The sequence below is a fragment of the Megalops cyprinoides genome, chromosome 5, assembly GCF_013368585.1.
Source record: "Megalops cyprinoides isolate fMegCyp1 chromosome 5, fMegCyp1.pri, whole genome shotgun sequence".
Classification (NCBI taxonomy): domain Eukaryota; kingdom Metazoa; phylum Chordata; class Actinopteri; order Elopiformes; family Megalopidae; genus Megalops; species Megalops cyprinoides.
In genome coordinates, this window is record NC_050587.1 from 37,854,222 (window position 1) to 37,862,500 (window position 8,279).

The 8,279-nt window shown below is 45.7% G+C and overlaps 1 protein-coding gene across 2 annotated transcripts in view; it reads left to right on the top strand.

Annotated features, from left to right (window-relative positions):
• Window positions 1-354: 354 nt before the first annotated feature.
• LOC118777552 (gelsolin-like) overlaps window positions 355-8,279 on the top strand; it is a 22,711-nt gene continuing 14,786 nt past the window's right edge. Inside the window, exon 1 of one of the 2 annotated variants that reach the window (XM_036528599.1) lies at window positions 355-551. The gene's annotated coding sequence lies outside the window, so the exon portion shown is untranslated. The remainder of the gene's footprint in view (window positions 552-8,279) is intronic. The other variant, XM_036528600.1, reaches the window with a different exon arrangement.

Here is an 8,279-nt window from a genome sequence, read left to right on the forward strand (position 1 = left end):
ACATCAAAAGAGATACAAAATCTTCAAGGACGCTGTATCAGTTGCGTAGGGGTTATATTAAATGACATACTTTACACATTTGAAGTAGGCCTATACTGACATCTACCTCAGCACAGAACTGCATCTGAACATATAGTTCAACAATCGTTTATTATAAAAAAAAAATGAGTGGCATTGTCTATGTAAGTGTACATATGAACATAATCCAGCCTATTTGTTCACGCGCAAATCACTGGAAATGACCCATACAGTGCCCGCAATGGCAGGAAGGAGTCTGACACCTTACACCGGTAATCCCGGTAGTGCACATTCCCGGAGGGGCCTTGTCCCGCTGTCACCAGAGAGGGAGGGGTCGAAATCTACCCCTTCTCCCCTTCGTAGCCGCCCTCCATGTAGCGCTGAAGAGATCCGTGCGTCTGACTCAGAAGGGAGTTGCCCCAGCCCAGGATATAACGTGCTACCGAAAGCGGCGTAATCCTTAACAGAAGATCTCTGTGGTAGGAACAGATTGCCCGCTGACAAACTGAGACATTAGACAATACCAGCATCAGGTAAGGACGGCGCCCTCGAAGCGGTTTGCAATCAGTAATTCATTAAGATTTTGCAGTTACTTGGCTGCTTTGGAGAATCAACCAAACCCAATGGAAAGATAGCGAATCGGTCCGATTCAATGGGCGTGTTTTCCCCGTGTATTCCTTGTGCTCACCGCTACAAATAGGAATTTACTGTATTTCTTTGTAGCCAAGTAATTTGTGAAGCTGCATGTAAACAAACTATGCTGCTAACAAGTCGGGGTTAGCGTCTTTTGTGTGTCCAACTTTTGCAACTTTCACTTGCGGTAGGCAGTGCGCATTTCGCTATGCTTCCAAACACTTTTTCTGTAATCTGACACTTGTGCCTTTAACATTCCCTACGGTTATCAAATCAGCACTCATTTCAAAACTTAATCACATTCGGCATTATGAGGTCAGTGGTTATGCTCACTGTCGGTGTATCCGAACAACCGATCGATCCGCGCTTGCGATACAACCAGCTGAACTGATTTACTGTTAATAACACGTATTCGCAAAGGGGTCCACAGGGTCTGAGCGAATAACCCAACGTTTCCATACATGGACTATCCGAAACGGAGGAAACGTGGTTATGGGAGGAGTGAAAGGAAATACTCGGTAACACTTTGGCCGAAATGCGTTTTGCTCGTGCATAACGGACAGAAGCAGATGCAGAAACCAATAAATCGTTTGCACTCCTCGGGTGTCTTTGTTTGTCCATGAATACAACAGCTGAAATAGCTAGGCTGCACCAAGTTTCTTCGCCCAACAGGCACAACCAGGACTTCATTTTTTTCAGTGTATGTGGTGAATATGTCATGATGCTATAGATCCACGCAAAAAGAGTCACACTTAACAGACATGTAACGGCTAGCAGACATGTAATAGCAGGTTGTCTCTTTCTCTGAAATATTGCAAAGCAGAGATGTAGGCGGTTTACAACAACTGCCTGGAATTCGTGTATCTCTTTAGAGGACAGTGATCGGTCCCCTGCTTACCAGTTTGTTTATTTGTATCGAAGGACAACAGTTCAGAGCATTTTCATCAACAAAGAAGAGAGTTTTACATTATTATTCAGACACATGTTCGGGCCTAATGATCTACCGTGGATTTCTGGGCAGTTCATTGTGTGCCGTAACTGTGTCTGTACACAGGTTGACTAACTGCGCAAGCTGCACCTTTGCAAAGGCTAAAATGGAGTCGTGCCAAAACGAACCCTCATTACACTAAAAATAAACCACACGTAGTGGATTAAATTTACAGTAATTCTCCCTTTTTTCCAGTAATTACTTTTAGAGTGTATGCAGTCTGTTTCCTCGTAGCATCCATTTGCAAGCAATAAACAAAATAACAAATTTACACGAAACAATTAAGTGCATATCAACATGCCTGTAAAGTTTTTTTCTTGTTTGAAGCGGGTGTGGCGTTAACTAATAGGAAAAATCTGGACATTCCCTGTCTAATAGATGGGCATTCCCTGACTATATATGGACATCCATAATCACCATAGAAACGCACACAACACCAAAACACCGACCGCACTCTAAATTTATCTCCAGACAGCTTCGGAGGAAGCGCAAAAGTGACGTGCAGTTTGCAATTAACGGACAACCGTTTCATCACGTGACACAAAATGCAGAAGTGTTGCGCGAGCTGGAACGTGCATCTTCAAGCTCATGGCTTTGCATTCTTCCTCAGTCATTTAAACTCCGGAGGGAAGCCGCTGCTGCGCTTGCACAGCGGCTGTTCACTGTGACATTTAAGCAATATCCCGAATCAGCACTGATAACTGTGTCGTCCAGTAAAAAAAGAGAAATGGTGAAGCCATTGAAGCCAAACAGTGAAGCCAATGCAAAGCAAAATCTGGGTTTCCTTTCAGTACATGTAAATCTGATGTGATAAAAAGTAAAAAAAAAAAAAAAGTGACAGATTGCCAGGAGTGTAGGCAGGGGCAAAACTCAAACTGATAACACGCAGAGACTGTTAACATGCGGTCTGGGGACTGGGGTCTGGGCTCTCTCCCCACGTGACTCGTCTTCCCTCAGCCGTTTCATCTGGGCTGTGAAGAGCAGGCACTTATAAAATGGCTGTATAAACGGAGCTAAAGAGATGGGTGGGACGATAGGCTTTCCCTGTGCCTCACCAACACGGCAGAACTCCGGGGGAGCGTTTCGCTGGGGGGGGGGTGGGCTGTGTAAGGGCGGGTGCCCAACGCCAATGCTCCGTGGAACCCTGGCACTGTGACAGAGACCGAGAAGTGGCTCGCCTGGGATCTTTGTGTCTGCAGCTGTGGGCGAGGAGAGCTGCGAACGCCGGAGAGTGCCTTCACTTAATCCCCGCCTGCTTCTCTCCACGCGCGTGGTGTAAGCTGCAAGTGCACAGCAGAGTGTTATTAGAAAATAAAGGCTGGAAAAAGTTTGGGCTTTTTTTTTCCAATTGAATCTGTAATTAACTGGGAAGGTCAGTGGAGAGCGCAGTTCTATTTTACAGGGATGACCTGGGGAGACACGGTTGGTGGGGCATGAAAGGGACTGGTCAGCCAATCAGCTGCAGAGGGAGTGATTAGGTGGCCAAATGCACAGGGCCATTTTGGGAGTCTAAGCGGGACACTGTGGTTAACATCCCTGCTCGTTAGATGAGAATCATGTGCTCTTTTAATGACCACGGTGTGTTAAGACTTTGGTGTAATGTCTCTACAGGAAAGGCGTTTGTTTGGACGCACCTAGAAACGTTTGTTTACTTGTTGTGACCTTGCTGCAATCTGCAAAAATACCATCCAGTGCTTTAATTTATAGACACTTATGGATCACTGCATTCAAAAAACAGCAGTCCGTTTTGTGCATGTCTGTTTCCGAGCTTGCAAGTCACGCTCATTTTCCCAACAAGGAACAAAGGAGATGTTTTCCCCCGCTCTTGGTTGGTCACATGGCATAAATAAAAGTGACAATGAGGTATGTTCCACCTCCTCTATAATCTCAGTTTCATCCCTGAATTGTACATTACATCACTGGCATTTAGCAGACACTCTTACCCACATTGATTTACATTAGTTACAGTTTTTAGATGTTATCCATTTATACAGCTATTTATTTATTATTATTTATTTATTGAGGCAACTTTGGGTTAAGTACTAGGGCCAAGGGTACAACAGTAGTGCCGCGGTTTAACAGGATATTACAACAGAATATTACAACTCCTGTTCCTAAGACTCCTAAGGTTATTTAATCAGACAGACTAGACTAGAAGAGTGCTGATCAGCGTGATTTGCTGACAACACTAACCCGATGTAAGGGTGCATTTACGGTTCCATGCATTTACTTTGAATGATCAGCCAGACTAAGTTAGTAGAGTAAGTTGGCAGAGCACAGCTGTTTTGACAGAACCATGCTGGTGGATTGACACGCCAGTAAATGTCAGCATGCTGTCAACCTTCTGTTCACAGGTGGGACTGCAGAAATGCTTATTGATCCCTCTTTTTATAAGCTAAAATGTCCCACAAACAAACACTTGACTTTGTCATTTCTCAGAATGTAAAAAGGTGTCAGTCTATTTGTGGTTCTGCATTGTGTGTGAGACAGGGCACTAAGTGTGTTGAAGTGAAAAAAAAAATCCAGATTAAACATGTTTTTAAAAAGCCCTGTGGTTGCATAAAAACCTCACTTCATCAGACCTCATCAACGCATTCAGCAGAACCTGCATGTACGCTGAACAAAGGAAATACGGGCCTTTCAACTCCTCTCGGAAACCTGGCTTTATAAAGACTTTGAACCTTTATTTGTGCTGAAGAGAGGGCTAAAAAGCCTTGTGTGTTACCTCCCTGCATGGTTTACAGTGCAATAAAATACCTCATGCTCGCTGTTAAACTTGTGCTTTGCTTTTGTGTCAACATGAAGTAGGCTCTCAGCAGAACACAGGCTAAAAGTTAAAAGTGAGTTAAAAGTGACTGACTGAGGCGTGAGCTGAAATGTGAGCTGTGATGAGAAGGCAGCAAAGAGGTCCTTTAAAGGCTATTGTAGATTGTGATACTTCCTACCAACATACGGGAAAATCTTTTACGAGCTCTCGGGGCAGTCTAGGACAGTTATTTGCATTTGTTGGCACCTCTCTACACTTCCTGCATACTGAACATGTAGAATCTTTGCAGGTAATCATCTTTGGAAGTCAGTGCTCCCCAGCTTGTGAGGAAGTAACATGGCAAAACAACAAAAGAAATGACCAATAAAACAACACAGAGCGACCAATCAGAGACCCGTGTTGCCGTTGCTCTGTTTCCGCCGTCCTTGCTGTCTCCTTCTCGTCTCCAGCGCCCATAAAACCTTGCTGTTTTGACTTGTTTTGTCTCCCTGCTCTGGTCTGCGAGGGCCATGAAAGCTGAAGTCGGGGTGGTAGGGATGGATGTGTCACGACGTAGTGGCGGAAAAAATGAGTCACCGTCCCGTTCCTCCTGATTCAGAAAGGACCGAGAGGCGACTCAAAGAGGTGCTGTTTCCAGCAGTATCATATATGCTGCGTACAGGGCGATTCAGGGGTTAACAGGGCAAGCCCGTCCCAGGAAAAATTATTCGGTGCACACGTACTGCATCCAGAGATGTGAAGAGGTTGAACTTTTGGGGCGTGACTGTGGAGTGTGCACAGAAATTACACTCTGCGAACTAGGGATGTTCTTTGTATCCCTGTCACACTATAAAAATAGGATTTGTTCACTGCTGCATCAATTTGCATCGAAATGATATGCATGTTTTTTTAAGATAAGAGATAAGTAAATATCTGTGTGATATGCAAAGCAGTCTTCACCCTCTCTGACTGCAGGGGTGTGTCATGCTTGCGGGCAGATTTTGCAGTCAGCCTGTTAGACCTTCATCTGGACAAAGTAACCCTGCTGTACAGACAGCAGAGATGGCTGCAGGATGCCACTGTTATTGGGATGCCTCCCTTTGCAAACAGTAATTACACAGAATGTGCGTGGGGGACTCAGACATTTCTGTAAACAACCACAGTGGGATTTCTCGTTACGGCTTCTCTGCGTTTCAGGGTAACACTGGAGAGTAAATCTTATAATAAGTACAGTCTGTTTCTGTCCTGAGTGCTGGGTTGTTGGTTCTGTTTGACAGAGGGTCTGTGCTTTTGCATGTGTTCTCTGGTGGCTGCAGGGATTAGTCCAGCTGTGTCTGTAACAATAGAACAGCACCAGCACAGACAGCACATGTGCCAGCTGACAGATCTCAGATCAGACAGGCGTAAGGTTAGGGTGTCTGCAGCCATTGGCTGTGTGTGTGTGTGTGTGTGTGTGTGTGTATGTGTGTGTGTGCACGCACCTGTGTGTGCGTGCGTATGTGTGTGTGTGTGTGTGCGTGCGTGCGAGTGTGTGTTTATGCATGTGTGTTTGTGTGTATGTGTGCATGCGTGTATGTATGATTGCTTCCTGACCATCACAGCGTGCAGTAATTTGATGTCTGGAACAGCGTTTCACTGTACATCGATCAGCTGTTTTCCCCTTGGCTCCTCTCGGACTGTGAACCGAGGAGACTGTCCCGGGTTGATTCCAGCCTGTCTGGGTGGGGGTGGGGGTTGGGTAGGCTGTTGAGAATCCTGGCAAGACTGAGTCACTCTTGGGGGGGCCGTAATCTGGCCAAATCGCTGGGGTTCTGAAACGCTCCCTTATTTTCCCGTCTTCCAATGAGATGATGTGCAGCAGTCATGTGACCTGGCCTATTTATACCACCCGTCTCCTGGGCCTTTGGCGAGGAGAGGAGGCCTTTCAGAAACGAATGGCTGTTTACAGGGGGTTGGGGCAGAGCAGCACAAGCTTAAGTCGTTTTTGTAAAGCATGAGGTACTAAATAACCTTGAGGATGATGAGTTACTAAAACAGAAAGACAGAATCAGGGCTCCTTGTTCATAATGTCTCAACAGTAAAGATTCTGTAGGTCTCCATCAAATCTGTACACAGCTTGCTTTTAAATTCTAACTGATGTGACACCATCAACAGCCTCCCTGTGAAATACTTGGAAAAAATACAGTCCTGTTCAAAACATTGTTCAGAAACCTAACTCACAGGCAGTGAAATATATATCATTTGAAATATATCATTAATATATATCATCAGTCCCTATTTTCTTATGTTTTTTTCCGATGGGTGACTACATGTTTTTACATTGCAAAGGTACCACAAACACAGGAAGTCCGTGGGTATTTTCCAGTGCATAAGCATACACACCAGCCCTCAACAGGCAGGAAGCCTCGAACCCCTTCCTGAGCAGATGCCTCATAGAGCCTCTCTCTGTTTAATACACGGGTTATATAACGAAGCTATAAATTAATATATTTATATTATGATTAGAAGATTTATGGGTCATAAATGGGACTTTGGGCCTCGCTGGAAGACACCCTCTCCCTGCTAATTTGTTAATGTGTTTGGTTGCTGTGCAGCATCAGATGGCTGGAGGGTGGGGTGTGCCTGTGTTCCCCAGCAGACGGTATTTGGTATGTAAATCCTTTGGCTGTGATCTGAGTGCCGGGAGCGCGATGAGGTCCGCACAGCAGAACAACTGCTCCTCTGTCGGCCCGGGGATCGGAGGCGCAGGGACCGCATTTGCGTATGCAAGGCCACACTCCGCTGCGGGGCCCGGCTTTTTACTGCGCGTGCATTCACATGGTGCACGGTTCTCATGATCGTAAACGGGCTTCAAGGTGAATCATAAAACACCACCTGAGTGTCGGAGAAGGGTAAAGCCTCAGGTGATCTTCTCCTCTGCCTGGGGATGGGGGGGCGTGGCCGTCCAAGGGGGAGGTGCCCAGCTGGAGGCGTGACCTATGCACACAAGCGCTGCATGTGTCCAGTATAAGGTCCTATGAGGTCCCTGAATGGAACAGTTAAGTAGGGACCAATCAGGGATACACACTTGGAGCACAGTGCAGTGAACTTTCATTTCCTTATCCAGTCCAGTCATAGATCATAAATTATTTCCTGTTTAGTATGGTTAATGTTTAGCGAAATGCTTCAGGTGCCTTTGCATAGCTAGCTTTAGATTTGTTTGTGTTTACTTTGCAGAGGCTCGTGTCCAGGGTGACTTACAGGGCCTGCATTGCACAGTATGTACGCGTGTACACAACAACATGTGCTACTGAAGAGGCCTTACAGCCTAAGTGTCTGAGCTACGAAGGGTACAGCAGCTTGGCAATGAACATGAAACCTGCAGCTTATAAACATAACTGAGTTACCATCAGCTTACTGTGCACTTACTATATAGGCTATGATTACTCATGTAGTGACTATTCACTAAAGCACACTACTGCTCAAGACCAAAAGCATGTATGCCGAAATGTTGAGTTAACCTGTAAAACGAAACTGTAAGCAAGTGAAGGCAAGAGTGTACGACCAAAGGCGAGGGTGTGCAAGGTTCTGGCTTTTAACCTTTTAGCCTGCAGTGTGCTAACTTTCGGTGGCTCCGCTATCTTTTCTTTGGAACGGCTCTGTGCCACCGGGAATTAAGCTATTGTTCTCGGCTACCATCATGACAAATCACTCCCGTGGCGTGGCAGTGAAAGAGGCTTCACTTATTAAAGGCGAGCCTGACAAAAACATCACGAGGAATGTATGGTTTGAGAGAGGGCAGCCTGATACAATGGCAGCAAACAACAGCAGGGCAGAAAAAAAGGAAACAAGTTTGGGAGTAGCGTGGTTCGTAAACCACTTCCCTCCAAAGGACGTAGATCACGAGAGGATTCT